We start from the raw sequence: 22,501 nt of genomic DNA, 5'->3' as shown, positions 1-22,501 counted from the left end.
AAAAAAAAATTAAAAAAAAAAAAAAAAAGAAAAGGAAGAGGTGAAGGGATTTGAAAAACCACAAATTTACATTTTATTCTTCAGGCACCTGGAAGCCTTCTGAGGTGTTAGAGAAGAATGAGGTAAATATGGTCATATTACCAAAAAATGTTAATCTTGCAATTGTGCAAAATAAACTGAAGAGAAACATCACAGGTAGGAAGTCTAGCTAAGAGGTGCTTGGAGGAAGTGATGGAACGAGAATAAATAGAAGGGATAGACACATTTTTTTCAAAAAAAATCACTACTTCATGATAACTGGCTGTATAGGAGTAAGGGGAAAAAACGATTATTGACTTCATTACTTTTGAAACCAGTAACAAACTAGAAGCTAGTTTATGGGGCAGGGGAGAGTAACAAATTGTTCGTTTTAAGGGGATAAGCAATAACATTTATCATTCAAGAGATAACAATTGAAGCCATTAAGAGTAAATGAGTTCTCCAACAGAGAAAGGACATGGCTAGCAAAAGCAGAAGTCCAAGAACTGAGTTTTTTATATGTAATAGGTTTAAGAAGGACGTTATTTCTGGGATTGGAAGATATAAGGAAAACCTGTGTAATGGAATGTTCCAATAATTAAAGAAGCTGAGAGTTCAAGAAGAATAGATGATTAAAGGATAGCCAAGACTTCAAAGAAAATAAGGATAGAAAAAGACCATTGTAGTTGCTATTTGGAGATGACTTGTAAACAGCACTGCCCAAAGAAAGGTAGCTATGAGAAGGAAGTTAACCAAGTAGAATATAGAAACACAAGTAAGTAGATATGGGATGTGCCTTCAAAAAAAAAAAAATTTTTTTTCTAGCCTGTTTTTAAAGTAGAGTTTTTATTTTTATTCTATTCTCTTCTGTGCTGATTAACCCAAACTCTTAATATTACATTTGGGTCTGTCATGGGATATGGATAAACTAAAGTGCCTTGAGTAGAGAAAGACTCAAGTGAGCAGGAAGTTACACAGGTCACCTAGGGGATGGGGGTGACATATAAGGAAAACAATGAGAACTCTTTTCAAATGTATGAAGGTTCATCGTGGATTAGAATATTTTGTGTGGCCCTAGGAAAGTAAGAGCAGTGAACGGAAGGTATAAAATAACAAATTTTATCTCAGTAGTAAAGGTAAGTGAGGTGCCCAAAGGAGATTAAGCATGAGTTTAAGGCCACATGATCATTCGATGGTAATGCTACAGTGAAGACTCTGAAAACACCTGAGTAATTGGAATATATTAATTTCATGGTTTTTTCCAAACAGACTTCCTAAAAGTCTATAATTCAAAGTATGAAAGTATGAAATTATTTGAACTAACTATATATCTTCCAAGGAAACTTTTCCCAGGGACATGTTGATTCTTTTGGAGAAGTATGATGAAAAAACAGTGAAAAACCAGACTTTACTCTCTGCTCAAAGTATAAAGTGTTTCATAAATTTTTTAAGCTACTCAACCACAATCTTAAGAGAGTATCTCCACAGCTTCTAGTATAATCCAAATCATTAAAGGGATGTCTTATCTATGCTCACAGACCTCCCACAAGCATAGAAGCCTATTTTAATTTTGGAGGTCACAGAATCCTCAAGCCTTCCATGAGCTGACAAATTTAGCAGAACTAAATTGTGTTGGGAGAGGGAAGAGAATAGGGAGGACAGATATTCAACATGGAATTTTTGTAAGTTTATTTTTATGTCTCTGAAAAATATGCATTTAGAGATTTTACCAGGCTTAGCCGATTTGTCTCTTATACACATTATGATGCTATAAAGGAAAATTTGTGACCAGAAGATTTTTCACATCATTAAAAGCATTTAAATTTTCATCATCCTCATGTCATTTTTTCAATAGCACTCTCCAGTCCATCTGGCAGCTAAGTAGGAGGTTTTAGAAGGCTTTGACAAATGGAGCTTCTCTCAGATTTCTGCTAAGAATCAGGGACCCCTGTCAAGGCAACTACTAAAAAAATAGCAGATAGACCAGCAACCTAGCTCAGCGGACTCCATGTCTATGTGTATAGCCCACTAAACCAAGGATTTGGAAGAGATGGATCTATAGAAACTGTCATACCTTCTAACTTAAGGTCAAACAAACATTTTCACTCTCACTAGATATTTGAAGGTAAGTATATCATACAACAGAATACTACAACTATGAAAATTTTGTGAACCATTCTCTAAAGGCCACTGAAATATACGTCAATTTAAAACAATTGTTAACCCTCCCTTAAAGATACCAGTGTGAAAATCTTAAAGGACCCTAGCAAAAAGTAAGAGAAAAAGAAAAGCTATGAAAATGATATGTTTAGGTTTGGCACCCATGGCACAGTGCTTACGGCTGGCGGGTTCAAGCCCAGCCCAGGCCAGCTAAACAACAATGACAACTGCAACCAAAAAAAAAAAAAAAAAAAATCTCCTGGCATTGTGGCGGGTGCCTGTGGACCCAGCTACTTGGGAGGCTGAGGCAAGAGAATTGCTTAAGCCCAAGAATTTGAGGTTGCTGTGAGCTGTGACACCACCACACTCTACTGAGAGCAACATAGTGAGACTCCATCTTAAAAAAAAAAAAAAATGTAGGCTCGGCGCCTGTGGCTCAAGCGGCTAAGGCGCCAGCCACATACACCTAAGGTGGCGAGTTCGAATCCAGCCCGGACCCTCCAAACAACAATAATGGCTGCAACCAAAAAATAGCCGGGCGTTGTGGTGGGCGCCTGTGGTCCCAGCTACTTGAGAGGCTGAGGCAGGAGACTCGCTTGAGCCCAGGAGTTGGAGGTTGCTGTGAGCATGGAAGGCATGGCACTCTACCCAGGGGCTCAGCTTCAGGCTCTGTCTCAAAAAAAAAGGCACAATTTACCAGAATTAATGGCAGTAAATTTTGTTTTACAAATAAGCTAATATAAAACATCAAATGTCCTGTTTACAAGAATTAATGTAAATCGTTCAGTTAGTTATTTTAAGTTTAGGAGCAGAACATGGAAGGAAAACAGAAAAGTGAGTTTAGAGAGAACAAAGCCAAATAATAAACATAACAGACTGGGAAGTAAATAATTTATGTAAAATTGGTTAGTGTGGCTTTCATCCCAATTAAATACTTCCTGTGTTAGTAATGTATTAAAAATACAGTTTCCCATTTGCCTCCAAATAGCTCTCACCCTAGCTTATAAATGAAATATCTAGGATGTGAATACAGGGAACTGGTAAACGGGACAAGACATACAAGGAAAAAACAGTATCCAAAGCAGCAAATGGATAAAATGAAAAATTGTTCAAAATATTCAGTTTTAGTTTTGATAAAATTCCATTACTCTCCCCCCTTAAGACAAATAGAAATAGGAAAAAAAAAAAAAAAAAAACCTGGCATTCCTGTACTCTTCCTGGGAGGTCCCAAAGTGATTCTGAAGAAATGTAAGCCTATTTTCCCAGTGCTTAAGGAATAAAACACACTCTCATCCATCATCAACCAGAAGCCTGAGCACCTGCCAGGTCTCGGAAGTCAAATCTAAGAGATGTTACACGACAGATCACATACACTGTAATCCAGATCACAATAAATATTTAAATATGAAGTTTCTCTTCAAAAATTAAAAATGCACAGTGTTAACTTCATGTGAATCTCCCCATTTCTTAATCCATGTTCATAGAAACATACATGTAAATACAGGCATGTGTAAGGAATTTTTTCTAAAAATGGGGTCAAACTATATACATAATTCTGCAATTGGATTTCATCACCTAACAATGCATCATGGATATCCCTTTAGTCCATAGACTTCAATCTAAAACATTTAATAACAGAGCATCCAGTAGTGTAAATGAATTACCACTTATTCAACTATTTCCTTAAAGGTGGACATCTAGCTTGTTTCCAGCTTCTAGCCTTTGGCTAAATAGTGCTGCCATTGTCAGTGATGTAGAAATGAACATCTTTATATATGATGAGGATTTGATTTCTCTAGGATGTCCAAACATGGAATTGCCAAATCAAAGAAAATATGCATTTTGAATGTTAATAGATATTACCTAATTACTTTCCCTGGAACTTATAATAATTCACATTCCTGCAGGAATGTGTGAGAGTTCAATTTTCCTCACACTCTTTCTGGTGATGGAGAAAGTAGCTTTTTCTTATTTTTCTCTATCTAATAAGAAAAGTGGTGTCTAATTGTTTCTTTGATTGCATTTTCCTTACTATTTGTGAGATTGAACATTTTTTCATAAGTGTATTTGTACTTTGGATTCCTTTCCTGTGAATTGTTTTCCAAACTGGTGGTTTACCCCTTTGTCTTTTTTTAGGCCCTTTTTGTATACTTTGTATCTGCAATTTGTGTTAAAAATATTTTCCCAATCTACTCATTCTTTCTCTACATCCAGTTTATCAACCTGTACCCTAAAATTATATCCTAAATCTAACTACTACTCACCTCCATCAAGAAGTCCAAACCATCACTCTATTTCACCTGCACTGCTGCTATGCTAGCCTGCCTCCAAACAGCTGCTTATCCCACTCTCTACTCCCAACAGAATCGTGCTTTTAAAATACAAATCAGGGCCAGGCACAGTGGCTCACACCTGTAAGCCTAGCACTCTGGGAGGCCAAGGTGGGAGGATCACTTGAGCTCAGGAGTTCCAGACCAGCTTGAGACCCCCATCTCTAAAAATAGGTAGGTTTTGTGGTAGGTGCCTGTAGTCCCACCTACTTGGGAGGCTGAGGCAAGAGAATCGCTTGAGCCCAAGAGTTTGAGGTTGCTGTGACCTATGATGCTATGATACTCTACAGAGGGCAACAAAGTGAGTCTCTAAATAAATACATAAATAAAATATAAATAGATCATGTCACTTTTCTGCTCAAGACCCTCCAAAGACTTTTCATTCCCCTCAGTGTAAAATTTTAAAGTCTGGCCAGCAGTGATGGTTCATGCCTATAATCCTAGCACTTTGAGAGGCAGAGGAGGGAGGATCACTTTAACCCAGGAGTTTGAGGTTGCAGTGAGTTATGATGACCACTGCACTCTAGCCTGGGGAACAGAATGACATCCTGTCTTTAAAAAAGAGAGAGAGAGAGAGAGAAGAAAGAAGTGAAAAAAATTTTAACTTATCTTCATTGCCAATAGCACTCACGCAAATATGGTGAACATGCCTAAAACCCACTGGACTTTCTGTAAGAAGTGTGGCAAGCATCAGTCCCACAAAGTGACATAGTACAAGAAGGGCAAAGACAGGGAAAGTGGCATTATGAGAGGAAGCAGAGTGGCTATGGTGGACAGACTAAGCCAATTTTCCGGAAAAAGGCTACAACTACAAAGAAGATCGTGCTGAGGCTTGAGTGTATGGAGCCCAACTGTAGATCTAAGAAATGCTAGCTATTAAGAGATGAAAGCATTTTGAACTGGGAGGAAATAAGAAGAGAAAGGGCCAAGTGATACAGTTCTAAACATCTTTTGTTTTATCATAAAGACAATAAAATCTTGAGATGATGTTCACTTCCAAAAATAATTTTTTTTTAAGTTCTTATCATGGTCTTCAAGGCTTTACACTAGCCATCTTCTGGTTTCCCCTCTGGGATCATCGCCCTCACTCCGTGTCCTTCCCACTGCTGCAGCCACAATGGCCTCAGTGTTCTTCCTCATGCCTGCCAAGATTTCTCTCACTTTCCCTAAAATATCTGCACTACTTCCTTCTTCCGTCCTTTAAGATGTGTCTGCTCAAATTTGACTAATTAACTAAAACAGTACCTCCCATTCTCTAACCCTTTGCCCTGATTTCTCTTTCTTCATACCATTTGTCACTACCTGCCTATATACATATTCATTTTTGTTTTCTGACTTTCTGCCCCAGAAGAATATAAACTGTAAGACAGGAACTTTGTTAACTGTTGAATCTCCAGGGCTTAGAAAAGTGTCTCATGCTTAGTAGATGCTCATCAAAGATATTTTCAATGAAATTAAGTAAATTAACTGAAGGTATCTTCTACTATACAAAAATTGATTTCATTTAGTCAAATGTGTCTGCCTTATCCTTGATAACATCTGGGCTTTCGAAAGGGGTCTCCTCTACTACTATGATACACACATTTATATTCATTTAATTTTTCTGAATTTTTTATTTCTCTTTTATCCTTGAATATTTTAATTCATTTTGTTTATGGGGTGAAATGTGGTTTAGTTTTCTTTCCTTCTAGATATCAAATTATGTCAGCATTTGTCGAATAAGCCACCCTTTTTTCCACTAAATCATACATACTCAACAGGTGCAGTGTTGCCCTCCGGGGGCAAAAAGTGATTCCGGAGGATCAAAACTATTTCTCACTTTACATATAAATCCCAGATATTCATAAAGCACATGAACAGATTTACAGTATAGTCATAAAATATGTGAGCAGATACATAGTATATTTATGATATTAAATTTTTATGAAATGAGGCAATTATGCTAAAAAACATTAATAGTTTCCTCAGGTAAATGGTAACGAAAAAAAGGTTCTAATATCATACTGCTTTGACACACTGGCTTTATAGAAGGTATGAATATCTGTTAGAACTGTCTTATTCAGTGGCACAAAAAACAGAGAGGTATATGTATAGAACAGAATAGAGAACCAAGAGATGAACCCAGCTACTTACTGTTATTTGATCTTTAACAAGCCAATTAAAAACATTCAGCAGGGAAAAGATTCCCTATTTAACAAATGGTGCTGGATGAACTGGCTGGCAACCTGTAGGAGACTGAACCTGGACTCACACCTTTCACCATTAGCTAAGAAAGACTCTCATTGGATTAAAGATTTAAACTTAAGACTTGAAACTACAAAAATAATAGAAGAAAGTGCAGGAAAACTCTTAAATCAGCCTGGGTGAATATTTTATGAGGAGGACCCCCTGGGGCAATTGAAACAGCATAAAAAATACATTACTGAGACCTGATCAAACTAAAAAGCTTCTGCACAGCCAAGAACACAATAAGTAAAGCAAGCAGACAGCCCCCAGAATGAGAAGAGATATTGGCAGGTTATGTCTCTGACAAAGGTTTAATAACCAGAATCCACAGAGAACTCAAAAGAATTAACAAGAAAAGAACAAGTGATCCCATCTCAGAGTGGGCAAGGGACTTGAAGAGAAACTTCTCTGAAGACAGGTGCACAGCCTACAGACACATGAAAAAATGCTCATCGTCCTTAATTCTCAGAGAAATGCAAATCAAAACTACTTGGAGATATCATCTAACTCCAGTAATATTAGCCCACATCACAAAATCCCAAAACCAGAGATACTGGCATGGATGTGGAGAAAAGGGAACACTTCTACACTGCTGGTGAGAATGCAAACTAATACGTTCCTTTTGGAAAGATGTTTGGAGAACACTTAAAGAACAAAAATAGACCTGCCATTCAGGTCTACAATTCCTCTACTAGGTATATATCTAGAAGACCAAAAATCACATTATAACAAAGATATCTGAACCACAATGTTTATTGCAGCCCAATTCATAATTGCTAAGCCCAAGTGCCCATCAACCCATGAATGGATTAATAAATTGTGGTATATGTACACCGTAGAATATTATGCAGCCTTAAAGAAAGATGAGGCCTTTACCTCTTTCATGTTTACATGGATGGAGCTAGAACATATTCTTCTTAGCAAAGTATCTCAAGAATGGAAGAAAAAGTGTTCAATGTGCTCAGTCCTACTGTGAAACTAATTATAGCCCAGGAATATGGGGAAAGGGGAAAGGGAGGGGAGGGAAGAGGGAGGTTGGATGGAAGGAGGGTAATTGGTGGGACCACACCTATGATGCATCTTACAAGGGTACATGTGAAACTTACTAAATGTAGAATATAAATGTCTTAACACAATAACTAAGAAAATGTCATGAAGGCTATGTTAACCAGTTTGATGAAAATATTTCAAATTGTATATAAAACCAGCACATTGTACCCCATGACTTCATTAATGTACACAGCGATGATTTAATAAATAAAATAAAATAAATAAAAAGAACTGTCTTACTCCACTCTTTTCTTTGTTTTCTTGCTTCTTCTTCACATATGTTCTGCCATATGAACTTTAAAATATTTATGGACTCCTTTAAAAAAAAAAACTAGCATTCTGACTGAAAATTAGCTAAATTTATACAATGATTTGGACACATTTGACTTCATTACTATCTTTAAAGTCACCACACCCAAAAATGTTGTATGAGTCTTCATTGGTTTGGGTCTTGATATTGGTGCTTTCATAAGACTTCATGAAACTTTCATAAGTTTTCTCCACATTAGTTCTACTTATATTTACTCCTATGTATTTAATAGTTTTGTTGTCATTATAAATATGATTGTTTTAACTTCCTTTTCTAATTAATTTTAACAAATATAGAGAAAAATAATTTTTATATTCCTCGTGATTCATAACTTAGACTCTCAAATTATTGCTAGTAGTTTTCTAACCATTTCTTGGGTTTTCCTTACCTCAGTAAAGAGGTACGATTTGCTTTATAAAATTTGCATTTACACCTTTTGAGCTTGTATTGTTAGGTGTACATAGGATCCACATTCTTCCAGAAAAATTATTTCTTTTATCAATAGTTAATGATGTTCCTTATTCCTAATAGCTTCTGATTTAAATTCTATTTTAACTGATAGCTTTCTTTTTGTTAATATTTTCCTCTGCTATGTCTTGTTCTATTTTTTTTTATTTTTCAGATACCAGTGTATCTTGTGAATGGTAAATAACTGGATCCTTTCTCCCAATATTAGAGTATATGTCTTTTAAGTGGCAAATGTAAGCCATTTATATATATGATGATTGCTGATTTATTCAGTTTTATTTATGATACATACACTATTCCATTGTCCTTGCTGTTGTCTTCTGATATTTTCATTCTGCTATGTTTTTAAGCACCTCAAAATTAGTCATAATAATTAAGTTGTTCTTGCAATCCATAGTTATTCAGATTTACCAATATCTTTGCTTACTATTTCTCTTTGTGTCTTTATCCTTGCTTTATGGTTTGATTTTCTTCTTTTAGATATGTATCCTTTATTTGTTTTCCAGTGGGGATCTGTGAATAACAAACTCTTTGGACTTTTGCTAGAAAAAAAAAATTTTTTTAATGTAAGTATAGAAGTAATTGGGCTGAGCTTGAGAAGTACAGCCCTGGAGCATAAATTCAAGTTGCCTGATACAGCTAGAAAAAATTTTAACTTCACTTTCACTATCAAACAATAGTTTTGCTAAGTAAGGAATTCTAGGTTGCAATTTATTTTCTCTCAGCTAAATAAAGATATATTATCCACTGCTTTTCAGCTTTTCATTTTGCTCTCAAGAAGTCTGCTAAGCACCTAATTAGTTTGGAAGTTCGGGGGGTGGGGGAGGAGGGGTTGTTTGTTTTTGAGACAGAGTCTCTCTTTGTCATCCTTGGTAGAGTGCCATGGCATCATAGATCACAGCAACCTCCAACTCTTGGGCTCAAGGGATTCTCTTGCCTCAGCCTCCTGAGTAGCTAGGAGTATAGGCCCCCACCACAATGCCCTGCTAGTTTTTAGAGACAGTAGCCAGTATACATAAAACATGCCATTCTCCAAACACAGTATTTCTGATGAGGTATCCACCAAAAACAATAGGAATAGCATATATGGCTCATAAAGAGGGACGACAAAGCAATTTAAAATTTCTTTCAACAATGGCTGGCTCACTTACTAATGGGGAGAGGGAGACTTTTTTTTTTTTTTTTTTTTTTTTTTGTAGAGACAGACTCTTACTTTATCACTAAAGTGACCAGATGTCCCACTTTTGGCGGGACAGTCCTGATTTTTAATAATTTGTTCTGCATCCCACTGCATTTTTTAAAAGTCCCGATTTGGGGAAAGAATGCATGACAAGCTAGGAAAGGGCAGGAGAAAGGGAATTTGGCTGCTGAAAAGGTTAATGTAACTCCATTTGGAAATGAAGAGGTTAATGTAACTTCATTTGGAAATGAAAAGGCTAATGTAAACTCCCTACTCCCCTCCTGGGCAAGGTCACCCAGGTGGAATCGGTATCAGAAGGATACTGGCTGCCTCCCTTGCTTCTAGGCAAGGACAATTAGCTCAGAAGGATCCAAACCATCTGGAACAAACAAGTAGCCCCCACACACACAGGGTCCCTAACCATAAACCGCTCAGCCAATAGCAAACCACCCCCACCCCACCCCACCCCACCCCCACCCCCGCCTGTCAATGGTCTCCCACTTTACCAATGTTAAAATCTGGTCACCTTATTTATTACCCTTGGTAGAGTGCCATGGTGTCAAACAGCTCACAGCAACCTCCAACTCTTGGGCTTAAGTGATTCTCTTGCCTCAGCCTCCCAAGTAACTATGACTTGGAACCCACCACAATGCCCAGCTATTTTTTGGTTGCAGTTTGGCCAGGGCCGGGTTTGAACCCCCCACCCTTGGTATATGGACTGGACCTCTACCCTCTGAGCCACAGGTGCCGCCTGGAGAGGGAGACATTTTCATGCATGCTTACCTAGTTTTCTTTGTATGCCCCACTAAGTTAATAGCTTTTTATCTTTTTAGTGTTTGCATTATGTAACATTTTTAATATCTTTTGAGTTATTGTGCTTTTTTGTGGAAATATTTTGAAAAAAAAAGAAAGCATGGAGAAAAAACAAAGTTCAAAGAAGTACTGCCTGAGAATTTTTCAAAATTGATGAAAAATATTCTGATGTTTTCAGATACACACTTTCAAAGTGAGAATAATGAAACTGTATTACACACTTACTAGTAAAATTGTGTAACACCAAGGCAAAGAGAATTCTAAATGCTACCAGATAGGAAAAGACAAATGAACCTCCAGACTGGCCAGGAGCAGTGGCTCAGACCTGTATAATTGAAATGGAGCAGGAAACAGATGCAGACAGAAGACTCTAGGCACCAGTTGATTAGAGGAAGCGGGTTTATTCGGCCAGGGGTACGCGGAACACCAGTATATTTCCCAAAACCAAGCCCCCTGACTCAACTCTTGCCTCTCTTTTATCCTAAAGTGACCAGATTTTAACATTGGTAAGGTGGACACCATTGGAGGGAGAGGGGCCTAGGGGGTGGGACTGACAACAATGCAAACTTTGATAAGCAGTTCTCGATAATAAGTTCTCAACGATTATTTGTTATTATTAAACTTTAACATTATAAAATTAACAAAAATAATATAAAACACATATGCTGGCGAAATAGCCACATGGCAGCCGAAAACTGTATATTCCCTTCCCGTTCTCCCATGTTCCCTACCTTGTCGTGCATTCTTTCCAAAAATCATGGCTTTTTTAAAACACCACAGTATGCAGGACAAATTGTTAAAAATCAGGACTGTCCTGCCAAAAGTGGGACATCTGGTCACTTTACTCTGGGGGGGGCAGGGGGGCTACTTGTTTGTTCCAGACAGTTTGGATCCTTCTGAGCTAATTGTCCTTGCCTAGAAGCAAGGGAGGGAGCCAGTCTCCTTCTGATACCTTGCCCAGGAGGGGAGTAGGCAGTTTACATTAGCCTTTTCATTTCCAAATGAAGTTACATTAACCTCTTCATTCCCAAATACAGTTACATTAACCTTTTTGGCAGCTGAAAACCGTATATTCCCTTCCCATTCTCCCACTGTTCCCTAGCTTGTCTTGCATTCTTTCCAAAAACCGGGACTTTTTTAAAATGCAGCAGGACGCAGGACAAATTGTTAAAAATCGGGACTGTCCCACCAAAAGCGGGATGTCTGGTCACCTTATTTTATCCACTTTTCAGGGTGGGAGTGCACATGAGGGTCATAAAACAGTGAGAGACATGACATCATCCTCAAGGTCCCGGACTCAAGGGAGAAGGTCAGATTCGCCCACGTCCTTGAGACCAGTCAGACCACCTGCCCTCAAAGGCAACAGAAATCCAAGGAAGTTACTAGGTTACAATCTATGCCCCGCATATGTCAAGGAAGAAACATACACACAACAGAAACGCCTTCGGCTTGGCTGAGGCCTAACAGGGCGGCTAGGACAGATTCTTTTAGTTCTGCTTTTACTTTCTTGCCTCACTAGCACTCTGGGAGGCCAAGTCAGGAGGATCCCTTGAGTTCAGGAATTCCAGACCAGCCTGAGCAAGAGCAAGACCCTGTCTCTAGCAAAAAATACAAAAAATTAGCCTGGTGTCATGGCAAGTGCCTGTAGCCCAAGCTATGCAGGAGGCTGATGCAGCAGGATCATTTGAGCCCAGGAGCTTAAGGTTTCTGTGAGCTAGGCTGCCACCATAGCACTCTAGCCTGGGGCAATAGAGTAAGACTTTGTCTCAATAAACAAATAAAAGAAAATGTTTGTACATCAAGACCACAGCAGGGAGTTTTATCAAGATAGAATCTACTACTGAAATTTATACACTTCTCTCAGAACACAGGCAGAACTCTTTTCCAGTCAAGAGCTCACTTAGGCTCGGTGCCTGTGGCTCAAGTGGCTAAGGCACCAGCCACATACACCTAAGGTGGCGGGTTCAAATCCAGCCCGGCCCGCCAAACAACAATGATGGCTACAACCAAAAAAGTAGCCAGGCGTTGTGGCAGGCACCTGTGGTCCCAGCTACTTGGGAGGTGGAGGCAGGAGACTTGCTTGAGCCCGGAAGTTGGAGGTTGCTGTGAGCTGTGATGCCACGGGACTCTACCCAGGGGGATAGCTTGAAGCTCTGTCTCAAAAAAAAAAAAGCTCACTTAAAGGGTATCTGAGCTAGAAGCATAGGTAAAAGGGCTCTGCTAGGCAGGCATCATGGAAAACTTGTGCTCAGCTGCCAAGACACGAGGTATTCTGAATATAGCCTGGAGCTTGGCCTACAAAGAGGATAATAGCTTCTTAAATCCCTTCAAGGCAAACATAAGCTTTCCATTTGCCTCCCAGACTGAACCTCCACAAGATATCTATAAGGTAGACAGGGTAGTATGTGTGCTCATTTTATAAATGAGGAAAACAGGTTTTAGAAGTGGAAATCAAGACTTAGTCTACCTCTGTCTAAGAGACGCTTAATAGCGCATACAGACTAAAAAGCAAGCCTTATTCAGAGATTGCTAAGACTTCTACTGTGCGAAGTGCCAAGGACGCCAGGAAGCATTTCATTTTCCCTTTAAAACATTGTTTTGTTGGTTTTAAAAAAGGGGGGGGAACAAAGAAGACATTTTTATTCTTATGAAAAGGAAGTGAAAAAATGAGACAAACTACAGAGAAAAAAATAATCCTCCAGTAGGGAGAAAAGGGAAGCTAATTCCCTATTCCTCCATCACACATTCAAGGGAAGCCTCAACTATAAATTGTTACTTCTTTAAACAGTACTTCTGCCCTCACTGCTAGAATCCATTCCCAAGACTGACTGGAAAGGAAGAATCTTATCTAAAGATACTATAGTTACAACCATCCAGGGGATGATAAGGGAAGATCTTTAGAATAAAAGCAAAATCCAGAAATAGCTAATAACTTTTAATTAAGATGATATAAGAGCAATTAGTAAAGGAGGGAGGAAGAAGAAATGTTATTGACATAAAAATACTTAACTGTTTTTTAAAATACCACCTATGTTCTTAAAAGAAATTAGATGCTCTATACCCATGGTACTCCGTACTACTGTGAAACCAATTTATAATCACTCACACTTGCATATGAAAGATGAAACACAACTATAGCCTAGGATGAAGGATGGAAGAGGAGGAAGAGGGGAAGGGGGGTGGGTTCATAGAGGGAGGGTTAGTACGGAGACCACACCTATGGAGCATATTGCTAGTACAAGTTGGATCTATCAGTGTAGAACACAAATGTCTTGATGCTGGAATTTGATAAATGAGGTGAAGGCTATGTTGATTAGTAGGATGTAAATACTCCAATTTGTACAAATAATCAACACATTGAATCCCATAAGGGCATAAATGAATTTATGTACAAATGACTTAATAAAAAAAAAGAAAAAGAAATTAGATGCTCTGATAAATGCTCAAACTGTTACAATGATAACACCAATTTTCTATTTTTTAATTTCAGATTAACATGAGGGTGCAATGATTAGATTACATTGTTTGCAATTCTAAGGTAAAGTTCAAGTTGTAGTTGAGCCCTTCATCCAGGGGGTGTGCTGTATACACTTACATTGTGCACATTAGGTGAGGGCTTACCTATCCTCCTCCCTCCTCCTCTTTCCCCTTTCCCTCTTCCCCACTCCCCACTTCACTTGAATATACGTCAATATACTTTATCAGATTCTCTCCTGTGGGCATGTAGTTGTTTTTCTATTGGTTTCATATTAGTATTGAATACATTGGATACTTGCTATTCCATTCTTATGATACGTTACTAAAAAGGATGTGCTTCAACTTCATCCAAATAAATACAAAAGATGTAAAATCTCCAACTTTTTATGGCTGAATAGTAGTCCATGGTATGTGTGTGTGTGTGCATAATTAATCCATTTTATTAATCCATTCATGGGTTGATGAGCACTTGGGTTGCTTCCATGTCTTGGCAATTGTGAATTGAGCTACAATAAACACTCTGGTGCAAATGCCCTTGGGGTAAAATGATTTTTTTCTTCTGGGTAGATACCTAGTAATGGGATTGTGGGATCAAATGGAATGTTTACTTTTAGCTCTTTGAGGATTCTCCATATTTCTTTCCATAGAGATTGTATTAGTTTGTAATCCCACCAGAAGTGTAAAAGTGTTCCACTCTCTCCACATCCACATCAGCATGCAGGTTCCTTTCCCTTTGAAGCAGAGTACCTCAACAATCCCTCTGGCAGGGCAAAATTCCAGACATTTGTAAACATCATACATTTTACTTTAGCATAGGGGAGAGCTTGCAGGGTCTTTTCCCTTTGAAGGGCATATTCTAAACACAGCTAGTTCCTATCGCCATTTTTAACAAAGGCAGCATCAGTCTTGATAGTGTGTGTGAGTACATGCACACTCATGAATGGGAGAACCATCTAAATGAATTCTTCTTTAGGATGTGGGTCTTAAACAATTTAAGCATATAATTAACTTCAAGGAAAACAGATTTACAGTATCTAAAACCACAGAAGTTCACAGAAATCTGTGGAAAGAAAAGAAATAATTTGTTGATAAGTTTCTTCCTTTCTAAAGAGAAGAGGCAACATTACAATAACTTTGCAAAACCCAAAAACTAACACTCACTAATTTCTTCCTCATTAATGACTTTTCAAAGAAGTCAACATTGTAAGGAACTGATACACAGATACACACAAAGTTACAAAGGAGCCTGATCTTTAAAAATAAATTCTTACAAACCAGGTAATGCCTCACAAAGCATTACATACATCTACATATACATAAGTCATAATTAAAACACAACCACATATTTCAAATGCTTAGCAGTGATTCAATCTTATACTACACAAGTCCAGTTTGTGGCAGTTTATAAGCTGGCCTGGCTGGACTCTAATCCATTGTTCAAGACTAGGAGTAGAAGCCTATGATATTCTGTAGCTGGGCCGTGGAGAAATGATATGCCAGTTTAAAGGTTTGGTCTAATATTGTGAAAAAGTCTGTTTTAATTATCAAATACAGAAGCATACCAACTACTGTTAAGTACACTGTAAGGAAAATAACTACTATTAAGACACAGGAGACCTTTTTAGCTATAATACAGAAATTCATCGTTTTCTGATGATTTGTCATCTCTGCTCTACACTTTTTGTCCAAGATAATATGATTATAAATATTAATTAAAATAAGAAATCTGACACAAATGTGGTATGATTTCATTATTTGTAAGTCGATGGCATGATATAGCAGAAACACTGAGCCCCACTGGCACCTACCTTTTTTTTTTTTTCTTGAGACAGAGCCTCAAACTGTCATCCTGGGTAAAGTGCCATGGCATCACAGCTCACAACAACCTCTAACTCCTGGGCTTAAGTGATTCTCTTGCCTCAGCCTCCCGAGAAGCTGGGACTACAGACATCCACCACAACACCTGGCTATTTTTTGGTTGCAGCCGTCATTGTTGTGTGGTGGGCCCGAGTTGGATGGAACGCGCCAGCTCAGGTGTATGTGGCTGGCCTTAGCCACTTCAGCCACAGGCACTGAGCCAACTGGCACCTACTTTTCACAGAGCCTTCCTCAGTCAAGATTTCAAATCAAACATGGCTTACCAGTAACGAAGATAGCCACATAGTTTAAAATCCAAATGAAGACACTTGATAGTAAGAGGAGAGAGATGGAGACAAAACAATGGGATGCGGAAATATAGGCGCAAACCAGCAATGTCTCCAGAAAACCAGAACATATAGCCCCCATAACTACAACTAAAAGATGAACAGTAGTATATAGAAGTCAAAAGTTTCCTCACAGTAGTAAACTCTGAAGACTTCACATAAAAACCATGCCTTGCTTTAATGGCAGCGAGTAAAAAAATCTGCACAACATGGGAATGAAAAAAGAACAAAAAGCACCTGACTGGCAACAATGAAACAAAATTAAGAACTATCAAATTACTATAGAGTATTATGGGGGAGGAGGAATAGGGAGAAAATTAATATAATTTTCTGAAGTTTTAGAGCATTCACCAATGGCGTAATAAAACAACTAACTCAAAAAGCTGCTGGGGGGTGGGGGAGGCTGCCTAAAGAGAGAGAGCCAGAGACTTCACTTCCTTATCCAGCGGCAATATTGGAAGAAATGATTCATGCCTTCTCTCACTTCTGTCTGTCCTCATAGGGAGTATTTCCTGATTAGATAAGAAAGCCTGACATTTACAGGGCCTTTCTCTCAGAGATAAAGGGTTAAAAGTCACTGTTTTCTCTAAAGTCTTATTTTGGCTGCAAATTATATTCTCTAAAACTGTTTATTAGAAGATCTATACATATTTTAAGATTAGCTGTCCCAAATTCAACCAGTACCACCATTCAAAATATTTAACAAATAACAAAAAGGTAATAAGTATCATTTAAAGATTTGCTAGGCAAAAGACTTGGATTCTTTAGGCTGCAAGAGGTCCCAGGTGCATATCCCAGATAATCTCCCACACCCCTGAAATAACCAAAACAACACCAAATAACAACACCAAAAAATAGAGAGATTTGGATTCTAATAGTAACTCTACCAGTAGCTGTGTCATTTAGCCTTACATCCAAAATAAGAGTGGCTGAATACAGGAGTGCATTATAGTTTAAAAATTCCGTAATTTTAACAAAACTTCTCTAGAAACAAAAAATGACAATAAAGGGCCCCAGAAAAACAAGATGGAAAGTAAGTCTAATTTGCTAGTTAATTTTAAAATGAGAACAACATTTACCAGTTTATAAGACCAGACTTTTCCTATGAATTCAATCAGCTAAATCTACAGGTCCAAGGCTTTAATAAAAATACCCTTAAAACACACATATAATATACAGTGCATTAGATAGTATACCCCTCATAAGTACTTAAATTTTAAAAATTTAGATGTCAAATTATAGATGTGCAAAAGGAAAACTAATCTAGGAGGAGAGACCTGAGATGATTGGAGGACTGTGTGAGGGAATATTCTGGGGTCAATGAAACATATATAGCTTTTTGGACGTGGTTATTCAGATTTCTACAACTCACAGTAAGGGAACGCTCCATTATATGTTCATTATAGCTCAATTTTTTTTAATGTACATGGAAGAAATTTCTTGTTTTTCAAGACTTTTTCTTTTAGTGTCTCTGACCATGACTGCAACATAAGGTGATCCACAGCACTTCATAACTTGACACATTGGAATCTTTGTTTTCTCCTTGTTAGCTTTAATATTTTCCCAGTAGCTACCTTGGATTTTGATGCTTAACAACAGAAGGGTAAGTCATAAAATTAACTAAAGAAAGGACAATCTTTAAATAATTTGGTGAGTGAATGAACGAAGGCACCTTTTTAATGTTTGTACTGGCAGTTGTTCCCTTCCAGATCTTCTACTTTGGAGGGAGAATCAAGTGACTTAGGTATCTTTTTCATAGTTCTAAAGAATTCTCACTCTCAAATTTCATGTCAGTTTAGAAGCAAAAATGTCCTGGAACACAGATGTTTACGTGAATAAATGAATGGATGCAGTGAGTCACACTGAGTAGAGATGCTCAGTTCTGACATTTTGTTACATGACCTGGCCCCTGGATATGTCTCTGTAATTCATCGATTCAGCTACGCTATAAAAATTTGAATAACCAACTCAATCTCCTTCTTGCAAATAGGACATGAAGCCCCCGACTTCTTTAGTCTTCCAGCACAAAGAAAACAAGCGACAAGATGGCCTGTCCTCCCATCAATAATGTTCCCATTGCTTTGTCTTCTCTCAGATAAGCTACATGAGTCCAAAAGATTCTGGCAATCTTCCATGTTTTCTGTATCTGTTCTCTGTCCAGAAAGGTTATCTGACTGTTCTCCCATGTTTAAGATGGCCTCTGGGCTTTCAGAATTGTGAGGCAAATCCAAGATTTCCACCAAGTTGCAGAGATCAAACAATTTATAGTTTCCTTCCTTTATATATACATACACCATTAGGTTAACAGCCAGAGCCAAAATGGTTCTTTGGCAATTAGAGACATCAATTCCTTCATTTTCCTTCTTTTCAGGTATGGCAGTGATATCGCATGCGGGGAATAAATGGTTTAACTTAATAGAATCTTAATATCAATCCTTTCTCAAGACCCAGCAACAAAAACTGTACCTTTACTTGGAGAGTTAAATTTCTTATTCCACTCATCCTCAGAGGTAACTTCTACATCAGCATCATCACTTAAGGACTTAAAAGTCCTCAAGGTAATCATTTTTCCACTTTAATCATCTTTTTGTCACTCATCTTATCTATTTCTTTACTTGTATATTCAGTATCACAACTTCTTTATTCCAACACCTAACTCGTCTGATACTGACTCATTCAGAAACCATAAGTCATCCATACTGTCAGAAACAATGGCAGCAGCACATCCTGTCTGGTTTTTCTCAAGTTTCCTAAAAAACCCACAAAGGTAGGCCAGCTACATCCCACTCCTCAAACCCAGGGTCCAGCCTAAATGTCTCATCTTTGGTTAAATTGTCTACCAAAGCTTCATCTTTTCTAGAACTCCTGCACTTATGCTGCAAGGTAGGCAATGTGGGAATATCGCCTTCTTCAGTTCTCTTCCTGGAATTGGAACTTTCCTCTGCACTTTGCTTCCATTGCTCTTCACTTGAAGCATCCACACTGTGATCCTGTAGAAAGTGAAAGTCCGGGCAGCATCTGCATTAGCAGTGGCTAAAGTGACAAGTTTCTTTCTTAGCACAACAGAGGGATTGGCTCTTTCACAGAGCAGCTCTGATATCCTAGTAGCTCTCCCAAAAGTCCTCACCATATGCCGTTCCTGCTCCCCATCACATACTGGCCTGGACAGTGCGTGATTTCTCTAACAGTGAACATTTTATCCTGTGAACCTGCTGCCTGCAAAATCTTTAAAAGTGGCTGTTTGGGTCATACGTGATTGATTTGTCCTAAAGAGATCCTTACAAGTACTGTCAGATGTCGAACACTGGGCAGAGGTGAAAAATTATGCCATTTTGGCAGTGAAGAAATTACAGACTGTTGGTACATGTAAAACTTAACAGCTGCTCTATGAGTCATTACTCCCACCAACCACAAGGGGAGGGGCCCGCAGTCAGAGGCCCTCAGGCCTTGGCAGCATTTGGAAAGGGTGAGTACTGAGGACTCCCATGCTTTCTGTATCCTCTTTCTGGAATTCATATCAAATTTATTTTAGACTTTCTAAAATAGACATCCAGAAGTAATGGTTCACCTGATTTACAGACAAATTGGGATGTGGCACCGCCGTTGTTTCAGACACTACAGATGATTTGTGGGGTTTTTGGTTTTTGTTTCTTTTGAGACAGAGTCTCACTCTGCTGTCTGCACTAGAGTGCTGTGGTGTCAGCCTAGCTCTCAGCAACCTCAAACTCCTGGGTTCAAGTGATCTTCCTGCCTTAGCCTCCCCAAGTAGCTGGGACTATAGGTCCTGGCCACATCACCTGGATAATTTTTCTATTTTTAGTAGAGACAGGGTCTCACTTTGCTGAGGCTGCTTTCATACTCCTGATCTCAAGTGATCCTCGAGGCTCAGCTTCCCAGAGTGCTAGGATGACAGGCATGAGCCACCACACCTGGCCTGACTTGTGGTTTTTTAATGAGTCAGTATCAGAGCAGTTAACCACTGGAATAAAAAGCTGAAGCTGCTGATAATGAACAAACAAGCTGGTTTGATATCTTTTTAACCTCTCTGCAAGGCAGTAGAGGTTATTTTCTCAGGTCTACCTTCCAGTTTACTAATTTTTCTCTTTAGCATCTAATGTTCTGATTAGCCTATTGAGTTTTAGTCACTTATTAACATTTATTGTTTCTAAAAATTCTATTTGATTCTCTAAGGTTTTTTCATAATTTCAAGTATGGGGGGGGTTAATGGTTTTCATTCTTTTGTTAATCACCTTAAGGTCTCTTTATGATTACTCTATAGCACAGATTAGCAAACTTCTCCTATAAAGGACCAGGTAGCAAATATTTTCAGGTTTCCAAGCCAAACAATCTGTGTTGCACCTATTCAACTTTATCGTTGTAGTGCAACAGTAGTCAATGCATAAATCAATGGGTATGGCTGGATTTTGCCTGTGGTGGGCGGCATTTGGCCCATGTGCTATAGTTTGCCAACTTTCCATCTATATCTCAAATTCCTAGAATACTAATCATCACCTCTAATCCTAGTTTGCTGTCATCAGTTTTTTCAAATGCTATTTCTACATCTATTGAGAGTACCATATAATTTTTCTCCTTTATTCAGTTAAAAATGAGAATTATTCAGCTATTATTTCATCAGATAGGTGGTCGTTTCCCTCTATGGTGTCCCATCTCACATAGGCTTTCTTCATTCTCTTTTATTCTCTTTCTATATATATCTGATTAGACATTTCAAAAGGTCTGTCCTTAGATGAAGTATCTAAAATATATATATATATTAAAGACCTGTCTGAACATTGGAAATTCTTTCTTCTGCTTGATCTAAGGTTGAAGCTCTTGACTGTATTTTTATTTCATCCATTGGATGGTTCAGTTCCACGGTTTGTTTGGATTGTTTTATGATATCTATCTCTTTATTGAATTTCTTTCCTTATTTCATTGTATTGTTTACCTGTGTTCTCTTGTATTTCACCAAGTCTAATATCATTATTTTTTATTCTTTTTTAGGAAATTCAGATGTCTCCTTCTTTAGGTTCTGTTACCATAAAATCATTATGTTCCCTTGGAAGGTCACGTTTCCTTCCTTTTTCATGGTTCCTGTGTCCTTATGTTGTTACTTGTGCACCTGGTGTGACAGCTGCTGCTTCCATTTTTATAGATTGGCTTTCACAGAGAAAGACACTCTCCTATAAATGTATCTGTAGAGTTGGTTAGGTAGAGTGCTTTGGCTTTTACTGTGGACGGGTACAGTAGTGTGGTCTCATATGATTTTTTTTTCAGCTATAATCAGCATCAGTGGTATCTGTGAGTTCTTCAGTGGTTTGGACTAAAGTTGTTAATAGAACCTATGGTGAGGCTTTGCTGGGGCAGGAATTTCAGGCTAATCCTCAGGCACCAGTGATGGTGGCAGCAAACAGAGCAGGCCTCTTCTCAGGACCCCAGTATGTATGGGAGCTGGTGGGCACGGTAAGTCAGTCTTCTAAGGTGAAGGAAAATGAGTAAAAAATACATTTTCACAGGAAAGCTGGTTGGTATAAAAGATAATCCAGTTATGAAGATTATTTACATAGTCATGATATTGCTAAAATGACTTAGCGTTTAAAACAGGGAGGATAAATCAAACAAAGCTGGAAAAGCAGGCTGGAATCTCACTGTGTAGAGCCTTTTATGGTATGTTAGATTTTGTCTTTTATCTTTGAACAGTTGAAAAACCACTGAAAGGTTTTTAATGAAGGACATGAGTAGATTTGCATTTTGAACAAAAAAATCTTTCTACCTACAAATGGATGACTAAGTCAGATCTTATTACCATCATTCATGTGAGCAATGAAAGTACAATAAGTTCCCTGGTTATGAATGAGATAGGTTCTGTAGGTTTGTTCTTAAGTTGAATTTGTATGTGAGCTGGAACAGGTACATTTACCTGTAACTATAGTAGCCTCCATTCATAAGTGCAAGTCATACATCAGGCAGATATTTGCAACTCAATGACTTAACTGTAATCACCTCTCCTCAAAAGTGCGAGTTGTACATAAGTCATATGTTTATAACTCAGAGACTGCCTGTATCCTGGTGGTGGTAGTGGAGACAGAGAGAAGTGGTCAGATTTGGGAGTTATTTGTGAGTAAAATCAGCAGGATGAGGTGATAGATTGAAATTGAAAGGTATGGGAGAAGTGAGGTAAAAAAGGATGACTCCTTGATAGGGACAACCCTATTTTGTTTCCATTTTGTACATGTTGAGTTTGATGTGCCTTTTCAACATTCAT

General features: G+C 38.2%; 2 pseudogenes; one reads left to right on the top strand and one right to left on the bottom strand.

Annotated features, from left to right (window-relative positions):
• The first annotated feature begins 5,142 nt into the window (after positions 1-5,142).
• LOC111725080 lies at positions 5,143-5,504 on the top strand (annotated as a pseudogene).
• A 12,672-nt stretch (positions 5,505-18,176) lies between these two features.
• Positions 18,177-19,567, bottom strand: LOC100956168 (annotated as a pseudogene).
• Positions 19,568-22,501: the final 2,934 nt, after the last annotated feature.

This window comes from Otolemur garnettii, unplaced genomic scaffold (genome assembly GCF_000181295.1).
Source record: "Otolemur garnettii isolate 467f Iridium unplaced genomic scaffold, OtoGar3 scaffold00031, whole genome shotgun sequence".
NCBI lineage: Eukaryota > Metazoa > Chordata > Mammalia > Primates > Galagidae > Otolemur > Otolemur garnettii.
Note: the sequence above shows the minus strand (reverse complement) of the source record. Positions and strands in the feature narration are given on the sequence as shown.